Raw genomic sequence first — 19,470 nt, forward strand, 5'->3', positions numbered from 1 at the left:
CTGCTAAGCCCCGCTGCGCTCCGCACAAACCTGCAGAGCTGTTGTAAACATTGCTTAGCAGTTTGGATCCTGCTATGAACATGGGCATGCTTAGCTTTTCTTTAACCAGCTAAAACATGTGCAGCAGGGCTAAGTATAGCTGAGAATCCAGGCATGCCCCCCCCCTGCTTAGCTGTGCTTAGCTGAGTGGAAACAGGTGCCACTAAGCTCCAATCTGCTAAAATATACCATGACACCCCCCCTTTTCATGGTACCTATCTGTTCTACCTAAATCAACATAGTTCTTGCCCTACCACAGTTAGTATCTACGGACACAGTGGTCCTTTTTGCAATTCAATAAACCTGGCTCATTTACATACACCTAATCGCGTATACTCTGGATACAGCACTACACCAAGCCCCATCTCCTTAGCTACCACTATAACCTGCCATTATATGACTCTCCATGTTGAACACTGTAATGCAATGACTTTGCATACCTTTATATTTCATATTTTACACATTTTTTAAAATTTTTCCAAAATAGCATGTTTGCACATCTCTGCACTCCACTTAAACATGGCATATGTATTAAAAAAAAGATACATTTTTGATATATTGCATTACTTTTTCATCTCAGTGCCATAGATTTGGCCATTTGCATGGCTACTGTCACATATATAGTCTTTTATGTGGGCTGTTATAGTCCCTGTTTCAATTTTATAGTCTGGAGGTTAGTACCCACATACATTTTTCCTGCAAACATGGCACCTACACAGATGCCTTTCTGCTTGATGGATGACAAAATCACCTCATTTGTAAGGTTTTCACCAGCAGATGAGTGATTTGCATTCCATGAACACACAGTGTCTGCACGGTGTCCGCATGCTCGTGCATGCCCCAGCCCTGTTTCCTGGATCGCTTGGTGGCCATATTCCATGTTCGGGCTGAAACACTATTCCTACATGGGGAATCACTCCTTGTAGGATTTATTGAATTATCCCTGATGTCTACTTTTAGTTGGTTTGGCAATGAATGTTTAAAAATGTAAAGGATATAGAAACACAGATTAATTGGAGCGTATTTCATTTTCACATGTGTGGCTTACTATACTAATCATTCTAGTGGGACAGAGCAGATAGTTTACAGCAATGTGAAGCCCTATTAAAGGCTGTTAGGCATCCTGTAAAAACATGGAAATCATTTCTGTTGTCTTTTGTTGGCAAGTGTATTTACAGAATTTTGTTGTTTTAGGTAAATTTTCTTATTTTGTTGGGGTTTATATGTTGCCTGGTAAATGGGATAATGCCATTTTGGAATAATTTTCCTGATCCCTGGGTATCAAGTTTAAATGCTATGAAGTGGGGGCACATTTATAATAACAAAGAAATGGGCATTGCTAATCTGTTTAGTTTATTTAATATTACTTATTATTTTGGGGTTTTGAAAAAGGCTACTGGAATTTCTGGAAACAATCGGTGACAGATAAACTTGGTGTTTTTTTGGGCAATGCTGAAAGGAACAAGAAAAAATGCCTGACATTGTCAGGGTAGACTCTAACAATATTATTGTAAAATCATTTTATGGAAAGCTAAGATATAAAATTTACTTGATAAATGACAGCAAAGATATCAAGTAGAATTTCAATTTTATTTTATTTATCTGTGGAAATATTTTCCATATACGGTTAAAATGGCCATCCATAGCTGGTAAACGTGTTTGTGGAGGATCTTTTTTCAGAGATTGTTGTTACACTAGTTACCTGTTATGAGATTTATGTCAGTTAAACAAGATAATGATCAATGAACAAGAAAATATGTCATGTCTGTCATATAGACAAAATCACTGAACACGTTTTTCTGTCTTGTAATAGAAAAGTCATTCAGTTTGTAAGACAATGACTGTTTCTCTTCTAACCAATGATATTGTATTATATAAGTCATATACTACTGTCGAAAGTGATGAAGTTAAAATAATAGGATTATGTTACTATTTAAAGTTGCACCTGTGTGGTGATACGTTTTGTACTTTTCTGCTTTTTTTCTTTCTTTTAGCCAAAACAAAAATCTCTTTACATTTTTAGTTTGTTCTGGGACCTTCATCTTGTAGCTTCAGTTGCAGTTGTGGGAAGATTATGAATTATTATTGCAAGATCTGACCATTGTTTATACAGTGTACTGAACTTCTGTAACCATAAGCAGAATTACTTGCAAAAGCTAGCTGTTTGTAATTTGAAAGCTGTTTGAGGCAGTAGTCTTGTAGTTTCATTAGCAGCTGTATCAGATCTAAGAACTACTGCTACATCTGAGCCTCATTTATTCATTTATTACTGCATTTTTCTATAAACAGTGTCACTGGTGAATTTCTGCATAGTCTGCTGCCTTTAGAGGGATTTCAGTAGTGGTAGTATTGTAAATTCTGATCCAGGATTGGTGCTTTGTTGCTTTTACAGCTGTTTATATTCCAGTTTTGTTGCTACAATGTCATATTCTGCCTAACATTTACCTGTTTAAAGTTGCATTCTGGTTCCTTTCTGTTTTCTTTGCTACTGTTTTCTGCTCTTCTTTGTGTCTGGCCAAGACCTCATTGAGACATTAAGCTAAGCTTTCTGAAATTCAAACCTACCTGGAGTCATTGACCTGTAGCTTGGTGTCATAGGACTAGAGCTCCAATATTGATTTTATATGAGTGAATCCCTCATTAGCTATTCTGTTTCTTGCAGCTTGAATTTTTCCTCAAACCTAATAATCGCACCAGCATTTTTCTTGAAGCTTAAAAACACTAAAAACCAACAAAAGCCCACTTGTTGATCTGGTTCTAAAGATACGTCCAGCCTGAATATGAAAGTAACACTTTATTCAAATAGGTTAAGTGCTTTTGTCCCTATTAATCAAGGACTTCATCAGAACAATAAAAACTTTTAAATTTCCTCTTTGTACACTTAGTAACAATCACATGATTACTCATTCCCACCAATAAACACCTTAATATCCCTCCATTGTTCACATCATAAATAATAATTAAAACAATCTTTCATACAACAATCTTTCATACAACAAACATAGAGTGACACATTTTAAAACCTATGGAAAATGTATAAATATATGTTTTTAAATAATAATAAAATGTCATCATTCATCTAAACACAGAAAACAGAAAAAGTAGTAATGAAAAAACTGATAATAAAAAATAAATGTGATGAATATAGGAGGTTTGTGTTAGATTTAAACCTACCAACTTCATAGATATACCGGTTTAGTGTCTAAATCTGTAAAAAACTCTCTTGTGTCTGTATTCACTCTCCTACAGGTTTTTGAGAAGGGTGCCTAGCTTATAGGGCTTCCTCAGACCCAGCCCTGATAGATCTGTTGCACGTGCATAAAATAAACACCAGAAACACTAGATCCAGGGATGCAAACTTTGCTTGTGACATAAACAGAATGTGCTGGAAAGACAGATATGTGTCCCAAATGATTCCCTCACCATGGAATATGTACCCATTCATGTAAAGCTGAGTTCTTCCCTGACCTTACTCAAATGAAGCCTTGACAACTGGAAGGAAAATCATAACTTTCTCCCCAGTCTAGCCCCCATGTCCGTTATGGACTGCAGCAGTCAATAAGAAAAGTATTATCCTAACTAACTCCTCCTACAAATCCTTAGTTACCCCCCTACTAACATGGTACCCCAGTATAGATGCCCATGATTCTCAGGACCCAAATGGTTTGGTGTGCTTGGCTAGGCTTGTAAGGGTCCTAGTGGTCATAAACCCAGTAACAACATATAAACCTATAGTATTGCAACATATTTTGACTGGACTAATTCAGAAATTGTTTCACTGAGTTTAAAATGCCATCCCAAAATAAACAACAGATCATTAATGAAATTAACATATTGATCTATGTTTAATGAAAATGGAGCAATATGTGTATATTATTCCTAATATCTTCCCTTCATCAGATTTTCATAAGGTAGTAAGAAACTTGCATCCATAGCTCATTTAATATTAAGAAATAAAAATGAAATAGAACTAAAATAAATATTTTACAATAAATTAATTGAAACTAAAACAATTATTTAACAAAAAAAAAAACAAAACAAAAAAAAAATGTATGCCAAAATATGCCATATTCATAATTTTGTAGATGGTACTGTATGATTAAGTCCTTTATCTGTTCTGGTCTTTAAATGTGTGTTGCTTAGGATAGCTACAAACCAGATATAGTTTGTGTCCATGTATGCCAGTGATTTGTATCTCATGGTTAGATTTAAGTTTATATGCATTTGAAATCAACAAATAATGTAATAATTTTCTTCTCTGTCTGTCAAAGTTCATGAAACTGAAATGACCCAAATGTTCTCCAAGAAGGGCTGACACAGGCAAACAACTGATGCCAGAGCCATGGACTAAAACTAAAGGCCAGGAAATGCGCAATAGTATCTTTCAAGAAATCTTTCACCCCTGGTAACTAACACACCTTTAAGAGTTGACCCAGTAGTCAGGGACTTGGAGACACACATAGACAGTAATCTTGCCTTTGACCATCATGTGTTCACAGTAATGAGGAAATCATTCTATGTTGTGCAACTTGCAAACAAAGGTATGGCATCTAGGTCCAAGGAGGTCATCATTCCATTGTATTCTCTTTCATCAGCCCTGTTAATGAGTACAATGCCCCTTTTGGTATGTACCTAACCAGACATATCCAATAATTGGAATGTCCACATAGGTTTCTCACTAAAAGAATACAAGGCATAAATAGCACATCCTTTGCAGACCACCTCAATACCCTATTTCTGTATTCTGCTTCCTACAAGCTATTGAGGGGAGATCTATGTCTGGCATACAAGGCATTGTCAGATCCAAGTCTGATGGACCTCCTGTTTATTTGCAAAACAAACAGCACCAAAATTACCCATTCTAAAGACTTAAACCTTGCCTATGATATAAATAGGACCTGCTGGAGAAACAGGTATGTATTGCAGAGACTAGCCATTGTCTGGGACAGGCTCCCCATCCATGTGAAGCAGAATTCCTCCCTAACCCAATTCAAGTGTAACTTGGACAATTGGAAGGGGAACAGAAATGTAGCCCTAGTTTGGCACCTATGCCTCTTATGGACATAGGCAGTCTGTAAATGGTTCATCTCCCAGGCCCCTGCTTGAATATGTTTCACTTTCTAGTTTCCTGCTTACACTTATCAAGGGTAACATAAACTGTGAGAGATTTGGGATGCATCATTAGGCTTAAATAGGCCCTTGTGGTCGTTAGCCTAGTAACCACATATGAACCTATAATGGGAGGATCCAGGACAATGATCATTGTAAACTTTACCATCTTTACTATACTTTGCAAATCACATTTACTGTGTTGCCATTATGCTCCTACTGATCTTCAAAATGTGACAAGATCAGCAGAGGTGAACCACTGGATAACAAACTAAACAATATGTCATCAGTGAAGCCTAAGATACCTTAAACTGTGCTATGGGCAGTTCAAAACAGTAGATCAATAGGATATTCCAAGTACTGTACAGAACCAGGAAGTAAACAAGGTAGGGAAGATATAGGACAAATCATGCAGCAAATAAATACATGTTTCAAGATGCACATAGTTTATTATTTTATGGTTGTAATTACACTCAACTTTTTTCTTGTCCATCTCATTTCAAAACATAAACACATTAACACAGGGTCAGGACAGAAGGAAACAAGTGGATAATTGTATATGTTTGAGTGTTGCTTATACAATCTACACAGCTACCCCCTTCCCTTTTGCTTTCCTTTTTCTCTCCAGTGCAGCACTTACCACTCCATTAAGATGGATTATGTCACTATCTCAGGCAAGTATTCCAAGGTCCTGCCACCCTCTCAGTTAAATAATACCTCCTGGTTTTTATCTTGAAATACCTATTAGGATTCCACCATGAATTACCTTCTTCTATTCTATACTTTTTATTCAGATCCTTTCTTCTAGCCTGACAACCAAAATGAAGTACTCCCTAATTACAGTATTCCAATATATTGTCTCTTACATTGTATGCATACAAAGATTTCTACGTCTCTTCTCATACTTCATTCCCTTCATTTTTTTTTTACTTATGTCATTGCTTCCAGGTATAAGGTTGAGGTACATTAAGACACTGAATGCAATAAAAAGGTATCTAAGAATAAATAAATGAATGTGTTTCATACTTTTATCACTTTACCTTCTTTTTTAAGGCTTTTAAAAGCTTAACTGGAAAAGTTTGCTTAGACTCTGCCTTAGACTGCTGTGTGGGAAAGATTACCATATTTTGCCCTTTCATTGCATTCTTCTATTTTGCATTGTTTTATTGTTTTCTTCTGTTTTGTATATTGTGATGTATTTACATTACACTGTGTTTTAAACTCATTCTGTTTTTTATTACATATGTAAACTAAGAAAGAAATCAAAGCTGTGCCTATCGTGGGTCACACACAAGACAGAATGGGTCGCTTAAGGTTAATCACCTCTGGAATGAGGGCTGAGCTAAGAACTAAAGCTTGCATTCAAGGGGTAAAATAAAACATTCTCAGGCTTTACTGGTAAAGCTCACTTAGACTCTGCATAGACTGCTTTAAGGAAAATGTTAGTTTTTCCCTTTTATTGCTTTCTTGTATTTTGTGCTGTTTTATTGACATTTTCCAGTAAAAGCACCCTTGAAAGTTTACTAGTTCCTAGTTTGTACAGTGACAATCATTGCCCCCAGAGTTCTGAAGCAGATACTCTTCATGTTGCTCTCTATTCTCGCAGCAACTGTCTAATCCATAAAAAAGGCCCTGTTCCCATGGATATGAACTTTCCCACTATCCCTTTTGCAGGCTTGATGGATAGTGGCATCCTGAGGCAATGTAGAAATTGCTTCATGTTCACTGACAACCTGCTAATTCTCAATCTAACTGTTAAGGTGTGTTAGACATGTATTTACACGTCACTGCACATAAAAGCACTTATAATGTCAATCAGACTGTCAGCAGTGCACATACTGAACCATCATACACAGCATGAATCAGACACATATACCCACACATGCTGAGGCACTTAAATGTAACCTTCCTAAACCCAAAATACATACTAGATGAAGTGCTCATAAAAAATGCCCTGAGAGTTTTTTCAAAACAACACCTTCATCAACCCATACAGGCACATCTCCTGAAACCTCTCCTTCTAAGTCCCTAAATCAAGCCACAAGACAACCCAACATTCTGGTGATTGAAGACACCATTGTGAGACATACTGATGTCAATCTCACCAGGCTGAATAAGGGGAATGTCACAATTAGTTGTTTATCAGGGGCCAGAATCCACCAAATTATGTATGCACTCAAGTCATTGAACCACAATTACCAGTATGACTCAATCATAGTCCATGTGGGGGTAAATGACTTGGGATCACTAGCACTAATTTTCCCCAAGAAGGGCTGACAGAGACAAATAACTGGTGTCAGAGCCATGAACTAAAACTAAATACCAAGAAATTGAAATAACCCATGAGAAGCTAGCCACCCCTGGTAACTATTATACCGACAACACACTCCTAAGAGTTGACTCAGTAGTGAGAGACTTGGTGACTCATATAAACAGTAATCTAGCCTTAGACCATCAGATGTCTACAGTAGTGAGAAAATTGTTCCAATCTGCCAAGCCTATAAACAAAGGTATGGCATCTAGATCCAAGGAAGTCATTGTTCCACAAAGTAGCGTAGCTTAGGTAAGGTGATATGGGCAGCTGCCCTGGGTGCTAAGTGTTGTGGGTGTGATCAGCTGATCCTGATCTATCTTTAATGCACTACCAACTGTATTGCATCTGTGGTCAAACCTGAGCACCGTAGCACTGCATGTATAGTCTAAACTGTAGCAATTCCCCACATTGTAGCAAGCAGTTTGCTTCAGTTTTTTTCTTTTTTTACCTAAAACGTGAGAGCTGTAGCACTCTGTGCAGGCAGGGTATAAACTGCTGCAATTGATTGCTACATTTATAGCAAGAAGTTTGCTACAGTTTAAAAAGAAGATTTCTTTTTTTAATTAAAACATGAGTGCCATAGTGTTCCGTGCAGATGGGTATAAACTTTAGGAACTGCTTGCTAAGTTTGTAGCTAGCAGTTTGCTACAACTTAAAAAGTGCTTTTTTTAACTAAAACATGAGCAGTTTTAGACCCATAGTCCTAAACCATCTCATGGAAATTTATCCCTAGGCTTCATCCTTCTGCCTTCTATTGCTAGATTGCTAGAGATTCAAAATTCCACTAGTCGATGTCTCAGGTAAGGTGTACTTTTCAAACTTCCCAAGTTCTGTAGACTTGTATACCATTTATAATGCAGCTATCATGGTTTTCTCTGCATCTGTTAATAATACATAAGATGTAGATACAGAACAGAAATTTATTTTGCAGATATACAGTGTTACACAAAGCATTTGTTGTAGATACTGGGAAAGAAATACTACATGTATGACTATTATAAAGCAACACTATATGGTTTGAGAATTAGAGTTATTTATATGCCATGATATGATGATTACTGGAAGAATCAGGAATGCTGATGCTGCAGTCTACACTGAGACTTACAATGACTTGCATTGTGGGCAAGTATAGCTGCTAGGATGTGATGCAGGAAAGTGGAAGGTAAGTAACTATAGATATGGCAGGCCATGGAATACACATTCGTTAATCAATATGCCTAAGGTGAATATGTGTGGTTGAAGGTCGGAATTGAAAAAGTTGCTGATGGTAATATTTGTTTCAATGCTCAGGTATGCACCATAGCATAAAAGGGTAGTGCTAATATGACAGACTTCTAGAATGCATAGTATGAGGAACTTATTTACAGACAGGTTTGGTACATCATAATATTGTGTACTGATAATGCCTGGAACATTATTTAAAGGTTCATAGGTGTTTACTAGGCTAACAACCACTAGGGCCTTCTTAAGCCTATCCATGCATGCCAAATATGACAAGTTCTGGTACTCTTGGTAAATGTAAGCAGAGGCACAGAAGATAAAATATTTTATAAGCAGGGGCCAGGGAGATGAATAATTTACAGGCTGCCTGTGTCCATTAGAGACATAGATGCCAAACCATGGTTAATTTTTAGTTCCCCATCCAATTGTCCAAGTTACACTTGAATAGGGTTAGGGAGAAACTCTGCTTTACATGGATTGTGAGCCTACTTCAGAGAAGTGGTACTGTCTAGGATATATATCTGTTTCTCCAGCAGGTCTTATGTATATCTCAAGCAAGGTTTAAATGTTTAGAACAGGTAATTCTGGTGGAGTTTGTTTTAGGGATATGGCGGAGGTCCATCAGACTGGTTCCTGAAGATGCCAGGCATAAAACACCCCTTAACATCCTGTAGGAGATAGAATACAGGGATAAGGCTTTGAGGCAGCCTGCATAAGACATAGTATTTATCCCCTGTATTCTTTTATTGAGGAACATCTGTGTATATTCCAGTTGTTGGATGTACCTGATTAGGTCCATTACAAAGTAGCTATTGTATTTGAATCTATCTGAAAACAGTGAGTTTCCTTTTCTATTAATTCTTAGCACATGGCATTCAAAGCATTTTGCATGAAAAGTCATCACAGCATGTTCTAGTAGGAGGATGTTATTTATTGGAATTAATTGTATCCCAGTGATGATGTCGCTTGACTGAAAAAAAAAAAACAGACGAGAGAGAGAGAGAGAGAGAGAGAGAGAGAGAGATGCATGATGTCATAAAAAAGTGCCTCATCAAAAATTGCCAGGATCTTTATTTAAATGAGAGTATCAGGATTTTGTTTGCATGACAGAGATGTGGAAATTTGTACCCATCTAATAATGTACCTGATCACAATTCAGTAGCAAATTTCATGTATCTGAACAAAAGCATAGTCAGGAGATGGTTATTTATGTCTCTGTCACTTGTGGGTACTGGAGATATAGCTATTTGACAATAGAGGTCGCTATTACTGGAAAGAGGAGAAAATGTATAATAATTTAATGGTCAATATTAGTGGTTGCCAGAGACTTAGAACTTCTACTGACGTTATATGAAAGTTGACATTCTACACTCTACAATTTGTACAATAACCCAGAGAATGAAAAATATAAGCTAGTCTTAAAGTTAGTTAAACTGGATGACTGTCTAATTACAAGTGGCATTATGAGATCTGCTATTTGAGCAACAGAAGCATTTCCATTAAAGTCAGTATTAAATCCATCACCCCGAACTGAATGATTTATTTGTATTTAAATCAAGGAATATATAATTCACCTTATGAGTTGCAGCCAATAGTTCACTGCTATAATAGCTATATACCATAATTAGGTTCTGAAATAATGAGCCTGCTACAGACAGAGTTGTGCATTAGATTATTATCCCAGTCACTGTAACTCAGAGTAGTATTTGCCTCTTCTTCTTTCGGCTTTTCCCGGTTAGGGGTTGCAACAGTGGATCACCTGTCCGCTCATGACTGGTAGTGGAGTTTTACTGTGTTGAGTTGCCAGCCCAGCGCCCAACCTTCCACAGAAGGCTCACACATGCATTCGCTTGATTTTCAAAAAAAAAAAATCACAATACACAGAAAACTGTAGAAACCTCATACAATTATGTGATGTTGTTATTTCTGACTGAAGGGGTTAACAAGAAGTGGTTTTACAAGAGTTTGTGTGGACCACCACTGTTCACCAATATGTTACATCCCCAGATCTCTACGTTTGTGCTAGTGTGCTAGAACTGATTCACTGTGTTCGATGTCTTTTTCTCTTCTCCACCATTGTGTGACCATGGAGTTAATATAGGTAAGGGCATTGTGGAGAACAAAGCTCATCCTGAAAAAAACAGTCTTTTTATGGTATACTTGTGTAGAATATTTTCTATGAATTGTGATTCACTGAAATGGATTTTCAATAAATTAACTTAGACAGTTTGTGATACAATAAATTAATATTAAATAAAATGGCATCTACTTTTATGTATCTATATAGTTTGTGTACTCAGATTGGTACTTGGGTAAGTAGTACTGTGCAGAGTCTGTGATGTCACCTCTGTGTGTGTAATGTGTGTGTGTGTGTGTGTGTGTGTGTGTGCACACACACACATCACACACACATATATATATACAGCACAGATTCATGTCACAGTTATTGGTAAATTTTATCAGTAATTACACACTGGTCAAATTACATTACAGTCAAACTGCAACACTGGTTTACATTTGGGATTACTTTAATTTGGAATTTTTTTGTTAGATGTTTCACATTGCAGATGAACTTTTTAGAAGAATTTGCTATCAATGAAAGTTCATTGATGATGTAAAGAAGCGTAATCATCTAGCAATCTATCTGTTTATCTATTTGTCAGTCTATCTATGTATAATATGATTACATTTCACTTTTTGGATTGCGCTTTTATCCTCTGAATGAACTGATGCATGCTTTTTTTTAATTACATTTGGAAGCTAGAAATGTCTTTGCTAGGAGCATCTACGTTTGCTTTGGTGTATGAGGTTTGCATGCATTTTTTTTTTTTTACTAATGGCAAAGCTTTTGGATATATTGAAAGATTTGCACTAAGATTGTGAGTGTGTGCATATGAGTGCATATAGGTTAGGGTTAGAGTAAAGTTTCTGCAAAGTGACAGCTATAGTGTTGTGTGCAGTTTACTATCATTATTTTGAATGACAAAATATTTGCCATTCGAAATAATGAAAAGTTAAACTGAAACCAAATATTTCAAGTGTACACAATGTCACCCCAAATGATCGACACATTTGAGTCGACATTGTCTCCAAAAATGTGACGTGATAGCAGTATAGGAGCTGATGTAAATCAAACTCCTATATGACATATCACGTTTTTGCAGGGGGGCAAGCCCCCCTGCACACCTCTGTTGGGGCTGCGCCCCCCACACCCCCTGCTACTAATTTATTCCAACTCTGAGATCACAGTACAGTGGGGATATGGATGAATTTCCAATCCCCGCAGTACCACAATCTCATACATATAGTCGAACACATTTATGCAAATGCACTACTGCATTTGCAGAAGTGTGTTCGACTATTCAACACACTTTTCATTTTGCGAATGACATTCTGATTTTTGGCAGGATACCTGCTGAGAGGATGTCATTCACACAAATGATAGTAAACCATTGTGTGCATGTGTTTTTGTGAAGTGTGCATGTGAGCATACTTATGGGCAGCGGTGGTGCAGCAGTAAGCGTTGTCGCCTCACAGCAAGAGGTATTCCTGTTTGATTCTCGGCTGGAGCGCAGTCTGTGTGGAGTCTGCATGTCCTCCCCGTGGTCGAGTGATGTTTAAAGACATGCAGGTAGGTGCGTGCGTGAATGGGTGTGCCTTCTTTGTAGGTTGGGCATCGGGCTGGCAACTTGGCACCTTAAAAATCCACTGTCAATCATTAGTGGACCAGAGTTCCGCTGTGGCGACCCCTAACCGGTAAAAGCCGAAAGACATTACTATAGCATGTGAGCATACGTGTGTGTGTGTGTGTGTGTGTGTGTGTGTGTGTGTGTGTGTGTGTGTGTGTGTGTGTGTGTGTGTGTGTGTGTGTGTGTGTGTGTGTGTGTGTGTGTGTGTGTGTGTGTCTGTATGTGTGTATCTGTGAATGTGCATGTGTGTGTTTGAGCAAGCATTTGTGTGTTGGGGTGAGTATCTGCATATATGAGTGTGTGTGTATGTGTGTCTATGTGCATGCACATGTGTTTGTGAGTGTTGTTTATGTGTGCATGTGTGTGTGTGTGTGTGTGTGTGTGTGTGTGTGTGTGTGTGCGCCTGTGAATGTGCATGTATGTGTTTGAGTAAGCATTTGAGTGTAGGGGTGAGTATCTGCACATGTTAGTGTGTGTGTCTGTGTGTCTATATGTGTCTATGTGAATGCACATGTGTTTGTGAGTGCTGGTTATGTGTGCATGTGTGTGTGTGTGTGTGTGTGTGTGTGTGTGTGTGTGTGTGTGTGTGTGTGTGTGTGTGTGTGTGTGCATAAATATGCGCACGTTCTTTCATTGTTCCTGCAGTAAAACACATTAAGTGTATAGCATGCATCTAAACACTTTAACATCTAAAGTATTATTCTGCATATTACACTGGAACAATGCCATACATTTGATTTATCGTCCTTCACTAGACCTTCAACCACATAAAAACATTTGTACATTTCAGAATTTACAGGCATAAGGCCCACATGATCCAATGCACTATATAGATACAGGAGAGGTAGTTGATTTGAACAGTTCTGAGATTCATACTTTTAAGCTTAGCATTCCATGAGTCATTATGTTCTGGCACTGATATAAATCAACATATTCTGCTGTTTGCCAGTTACAGCATGACCTACCGTTCTTTTCTGAAAAGCCTCTTTAAATACCACGTTCAATACCCTGTTTATTTTTATTTTCAGTGCAAAAGTTCATCTGTAGTACTAGTATAACTCAGAACATGACTTTGTTATGCCAATGCCAATTTGCAAGAACATTACAGCTTGCAGCCCACGCTTAAATTATTAATGGCAAAGTAATTCTATTTATTGCAGCTGGAATATACTAGGTGAAATTTCTTCTTTTGTAGATAATTATAAAGTATGCACAGTAGTGGCAGGAGTATAGCCATCAGTTATGTTTTTTTTTTTTTTATCAACAGTTTGTCATTGTGTGTGTGTGTATATATATATATATATATATTTATAAAACTATGATAAAAGCCAGTCTTGAAAATCAAAGATCTTTGCTTTTGCTTGTAGGTGCTGTTTGACAATTTGAAATTTCACTATCACTAACGTTATACTTTCTGCATTAAATGTGTATATTAAAGTCTGGGATTAATGTATAGGGTAAAGGCTTTGCGCTCCTCCCTGTAACCCATAGGACAGGTTTTGATTCTTTCTACCTCCCTTTGTGAATTGTGAGAAAGTCCCTTAACCAGGCAGTTCTCCTGGGTTATCCCTGAAAAAGGAACATTTGTGTTCAATGGACTTACCTGCTTAACTTAGTTATGAAAAGGGCTTACCTGCTTACCAAATGCATGAAAACATACACTTGTTAGAATGTGCCAGTCATAACACAGGGTACAAATCTACAATTAAACAAAAAATAAAGAATATAAATAATATTTCAAAGACAAAATGGAATACTCTTGAATAAAATGATAGAACAATTGCTGGTAGAAGTAAGTACAATTTAAATGATTTACAAATTAAACATTTCTTTGTTTTTTAAATAGCACACAAATTACTTTGCAACATATTCTATGCGATTTTATTTCAAGAGATGTATTGAATATTTAAAATAAAAAGTTAAGTAGTGCAGGTATCAAAATCATACAAAGCACTCAAATGTTATTTTTAAAAGTAAGGCACAATGATACTGTGAAAGACTATTTAAATATAGAGCTTAGAGAAAGAAATAACAGACATATGCACAGAGTTTATATAAAAACCACAGACCAAAACTGCAAACGAAAACAACCAGCCAGTGATTCCACCAATATTTTATTAAAATAAGTGCAGCTCTAATGTCTCGGCTCTCCACACAAGCCTCCTTGAAGGCTTGTGTGGAGAGCCGAGACGTGAGAGCTGTGCTTAGTTTCATATGCATAGAGTTTTATTCATTTCTTTAAGTCAGATTCAAAACAAAGAATTTCTGCAATATTTTGCCAAACAGTGTTAGTTTGAATGCTGCTTCATTGGTGGTTGAACTGTATTTGCTAAATATCCATTAAAATTCCAAGTGAATGGGTATTTCTTATTCACTTGCACTGTTAACTGGAGGAATTATGGTTAGAGTCTTGGATGGAAGGGGTATTTGTATTTGGGGAAGAGAATATTAGGGGCAGAGAATGCAGTGGAAGAATTATGAGTACGTAGTGACAGGTGAGTTTAGTTTTAAAGAGTGGGAGGGAGTCTTATTAGGGAACAATCTGGGAGTTTAGATTTAAGGAGTGGTAAGAGAGTCTTAGAGTTAGGAAGCAATTAGGAAGTTTGGGATCAGGGATCAAGGGGTGAGTCTTAAGGTTATGGAGTAATTGGTGAGTTTAGGTTTAGGGAGAAGAAATACGGTCTTAATGTGAAAGAGTGACTGGGGCATTAATGTTTGGGGGCAGGAGGAAAAGTTGGAGATCTGGAGAACTATATAGTTTAGTACGATTGCATTGTGGGGGGGTTATTTGTGAAGGGAAAGTCACAGTAGATGGAGGTAGAGGATTTGGTATTGTAAATGTTTCAAAAATTTTAATTGCGTTCACTGGCTTGGGATTTGAAAAAAAAATCTTTTTTAGTGCACAAGGGTTTGTTCTACTGATATAGGTTCATAGGTTATTTTATTTATTTATTTATTGACATTTGTTAACCGGGTTTGTCCAACTGGGCTTGTGGCCCATTTTCAGTGGAGACCCGAGGAGAAAAGCTCCAGTAATACATTTTAAAATAAGTACAATTTTAAACAATATTGACATAATAGCAGTTATAGCAAAATGATTCACATATGTTGGGTTACATGCATAAAGTTAAAGATGCATTAAAAAGAAGTTAAGTAACAATTTTACATTGATATAGTTCAATAGGTCAACAATAAACATTTTTTGTTTGTATAAAATTGTACAAATGCATAGTAGACACATTGGAGAGAGAGGTGTAATGAGGTACTAAGTATGGTCCTTTTGAGGGTACATAAAGAGAAGGAAGACTAGGTAGGGTCATGGCAAGGGCAGGTTCTGGAATTGAGAAAATAAGCTTTTAGTTCATTTTTAAAGTGTGAGTTGTGGGAGATTGAACGTAAGTCAAGGGGAAGTTTGTTCCAAGCATGGGCAAGGGAGTGTTTGTAGAGTAGTTTGCCTACTGACCTTTTTGGGTGGTAGATATCAAGTAATTGTTGGTTAGAAGTACGGAGGGTCCGGGATGGGATGTAGATTGAGACTAAGGAAGATAAAGATGGACAGAAGGAGGGTTTATAAAGAATAGAGTGTAGCATATGAAATTGATAAGATAGCAGAGACTGGGGAAGTCCAAGCCATTGAAGAGAGTTTAAAGAAATGCAGTGGTGTGAGTTGTATGGGGAGCTAGTAATGAATCTGGTTATTTTATGGTAAGTCTGTTGCAGTTTATTTAGAGTGAAGGCCTGGATATTGGAAAGAAGTGGGGCGACGTATAAGAGGGAGGGGAGGAGGAGTGCTTGGCTCAGGCTAAGTCTAGATTCAGGGGTTAGGAATTTTTTGTTCCGATATAACAGACCTAGTTTCTGGTTTGTTTTTTCTATACATTGGAGTATGTGTAGGTTGAACTTGAGTTTGTCATTCATAATGACCCCTAGGAGTTTTGTGTGGGTGTCAGGTTGGATGTTTGTATTGTTAGAAGATGTAATAAAAAAGGAGGTTTTGTGATGAGAAAGAGAATGGGGAAGGAAAAGTAGGAGTTTGGTCTTTTTGGGATTCAATAGGTTGTGCGAGAGTCATTGTTCAGTGGATAGTAGGGCCTGTTGGGTCAGTGAGTGTAGTTCAGGAATGTTATTTGAGATGGATATAAGTGTGAAGTCGTCGGCATACTGAATAAGGGAGGATTCTTTGCATAAGCTGTAAAGATCATTGGTGAAGATGTTAAACAAAAGGGGTCCCAAGATGGAGTCTTGGGGAACACCAGTGGAGATGGGAAGGAAAGGTGAGGAGGATGAGAGCCATTTGACAGATAGGTAACTATTAAACTAGGCAAGTGAGGAGGGGGATAGGTGGAGATTTGTGAGTTTGGATAGTAGTAGAGGATGAGAGACAGTATCAAAGGCTTTGGAGAGATCTAGAAAGAGACAGGAAGTGAGTTTATTGTTGTCTAGGGCCTCTGCAATGACATGAGTGAAGGAGAGGAGGGCAGTGGTGGTGCTGTGGTGATAACGAAATCCATGTTGGGTAGGTTTAAGTAAGTGGTGTGTGAGGAGGTGATTGAGAAACTGTGAATGAATACATTTTTCTAATATCTTAGAGAGGGGGGACAGAATGGCAATGAGTCAGTAGTTTGAGGGGTCAGTAGAGTGTCCACCTTTATGAAGAGGGGATAGTGAAGAAAGATTTCCAAAGGGTGGGGACAGTTGATTCTAGAATAGGTCGATTAATTAGTATAGATACAGGATAGGCAATTGAGTCAGCAGCAAGTTTGAGGAATGTAGGAGATAGATTGTCAGTGAAAGGAGAGCAAGGTTTTAGCTTGTGTATTAGAGATTTGATATAAGTAATTGGAACTGGCTCAAAAGAAAACAAAGTTGTGTTAGTGGGACTTGGAGAGGTGGGTGTCAAGGTAGAGTTTGGATTAGAGGTTACCAGATTTTGGATGGAAGAGATAAAGTGTTTATTCAGGAGGGTAGCTGTTTCCTGAGAGGAAGAGTTAAGGTATGGGGAGAGATTACAGGGCTTTCCAGGATAGAGGATGTTGTTGAGAGATGACCAAAATTTTCGAGGATTCAATTTGTTGTTAAGCTGAGCAGAGCTATAGTATAACTTTTTGTCATTAGTTGTATGTTTTTTTGAAAGGTTCCTCAGTTGCCTCTATTTTTGAAGAAAGGGTGGTTGTTTAGTTTAGTCCAGGTTTTCCAAGCATGATCTCTTTGTTTCATAAGGGACTTAGTCTCTTTGGAGAGCCAAGGAGCATGGTTTGATTTTACTCTGATCTTCCTAGGGGGAGCTAAGGAGTTTATAGTATTCATGAAGATCCTATTGAAACTGCTTACAGCATCATTTAGGGGGAGGTGTTTTAGGTTGGACCAATCTATGTTGTGGAGAATTGAGTTAAATTGGGATGAATTGAAAGTCGATAGTTTTCGACAGTCTTTGATAAGGTGGGGTTTAGGAATATGGGAGTAGTGTCTTAAGATGGTGGTAGGGAGATGATCACTGAGGGAGTCAGGTAAGGTGGTGGGATTGTGGCATTGCTGGGCGGAATTGGTAAGGATCCAGTCTATGATGGAGCTGGAAGTGGAATTTTTATGGAAGCGAGTGGGAGATTTTATAAGTTGGTGGAAGCCGTGTAGGTGGATACTGAGCTGGGGGGGGGGTCAGTTGTGAGTTTGGACCAATCAATGTTGACATCACCAAGGAAAAGTGTCTCATATGGTATGTTGTGGGAGAACCAGGATAGGATGTTTTCAAGAATGTGCAGATTGTTACCAGGAGGAAGGTAGATACAGGCAATTGCAAGATTTTTGTGGGGATTCAGATGGCAGTTAAGGATTATGATTTCAGCTGGGAGGAAGTCAGGAATTGGGGAAGGATATGGTGAGATGTTAAGAATGTTTGAGTAGAGGATAGCCATGCCACCTCCTTTATTTACAGGTCTATTAGATCGGAAGATATTATAACCTGGTGGGAGTATTTCACTATTTGCGATTTGTGGCTTGAGCCAGGTTTCAGATAGGGAGAGGATGTGAGGGGTATTGAGAGCTATCCATGAGTGCAGCTCAGTTACTTTATTTGCTAGACTCTGAATATTCAATGAGTAAATAGTTAAGTATTTGGATGGAGATGATTGTTGTGACTGAGGTTGGTGACTGTTAGAGGAGTAAGATGGGGCAGTGTAGAGGTAGTTTTGGGGAGAGAAGAAGGGCCAGGGTTGGGATGGATATCTCCAGAACAAAGTAGGTTTTTATTGAAGAGAGAGTGTGTAGTAGATGCTAGATGGAGTTTGTGTAATTTTGACTTAGCTTTGTGGGAAGGTTTAAAAACCTGTATTATGGATAGTTTATATAGACTTGAGGTAGAGGAAGTAAAGAGATTAGGGGAGATAGTAAACAGTGAAGTAGTTGGATATATGTTGCATGAGTGAGAAGTTGGTAAACATAGGAGTGTGTCAGACAGATTGGAGGGGTAAGAGGTGGAGATAGAGAGAATAAGGAGTAGTGTAAAAGATATTAGAAAATAATACATGTTGGAATAAAACATGGTCAGATAGAGTAGGTAGAGAGACAGTGTTATAGAAGAAGTGGAGTTGACAAGATAGACAGATTAGTAAGGTGGTTGTGGCAATAGGCAGGAAGTGGAATTGTAGTGGCTAGTGGGACAGGAAGGGGAGAGATAGGTATAAAAGTAATTGTAATGGGGTGGGTGGGAATGGGGGTAGGGTAGATTCACAGGAGGTTATTAGCCCTAAAGCCCTTACAAGCCTATCCATATTTATCCCATGTTGCCCCAACTAATGGCGGTTATGTGAGTGATGTTCACAGTATTAAAGGTCTATGGAAGTTTATATCAACTTCCTCTGTCCAGGAGGGACATTGGCACCACCCCAGGAATGGATTTACGGTCAGTCATCCATTCATCTAGGTTGCATTTGAAGATGGTCAGGGAGGAGCTCTGTTGCACATGAATTGGAAGCTTGTTCAAGAGAAGTGTCAGGCTCCGGGAGATGTACTGATTTTTCTAGCATGATCTGTTCATGTCACAGGCTAGGTTAAGATCCCTGAGAAGACTGTCACTCATGCAGTTTGATCTACAGATGTGTA

The sequence above is a fragment of the Protopterus annectens genome, chromosome 2.part2 (assembly GCF_019279795.1).
Source record: "Protopterus annectens isolate FY-2018-M chromosome 2.part2, PAN1.0, whole genome shotgun sequence".
Taxonomy (NCBI): Eukaryota; Metazoa; Chordata; order Ceratodontiformes; family Protopteridae; genus Protopterus; species Protopterus annectens.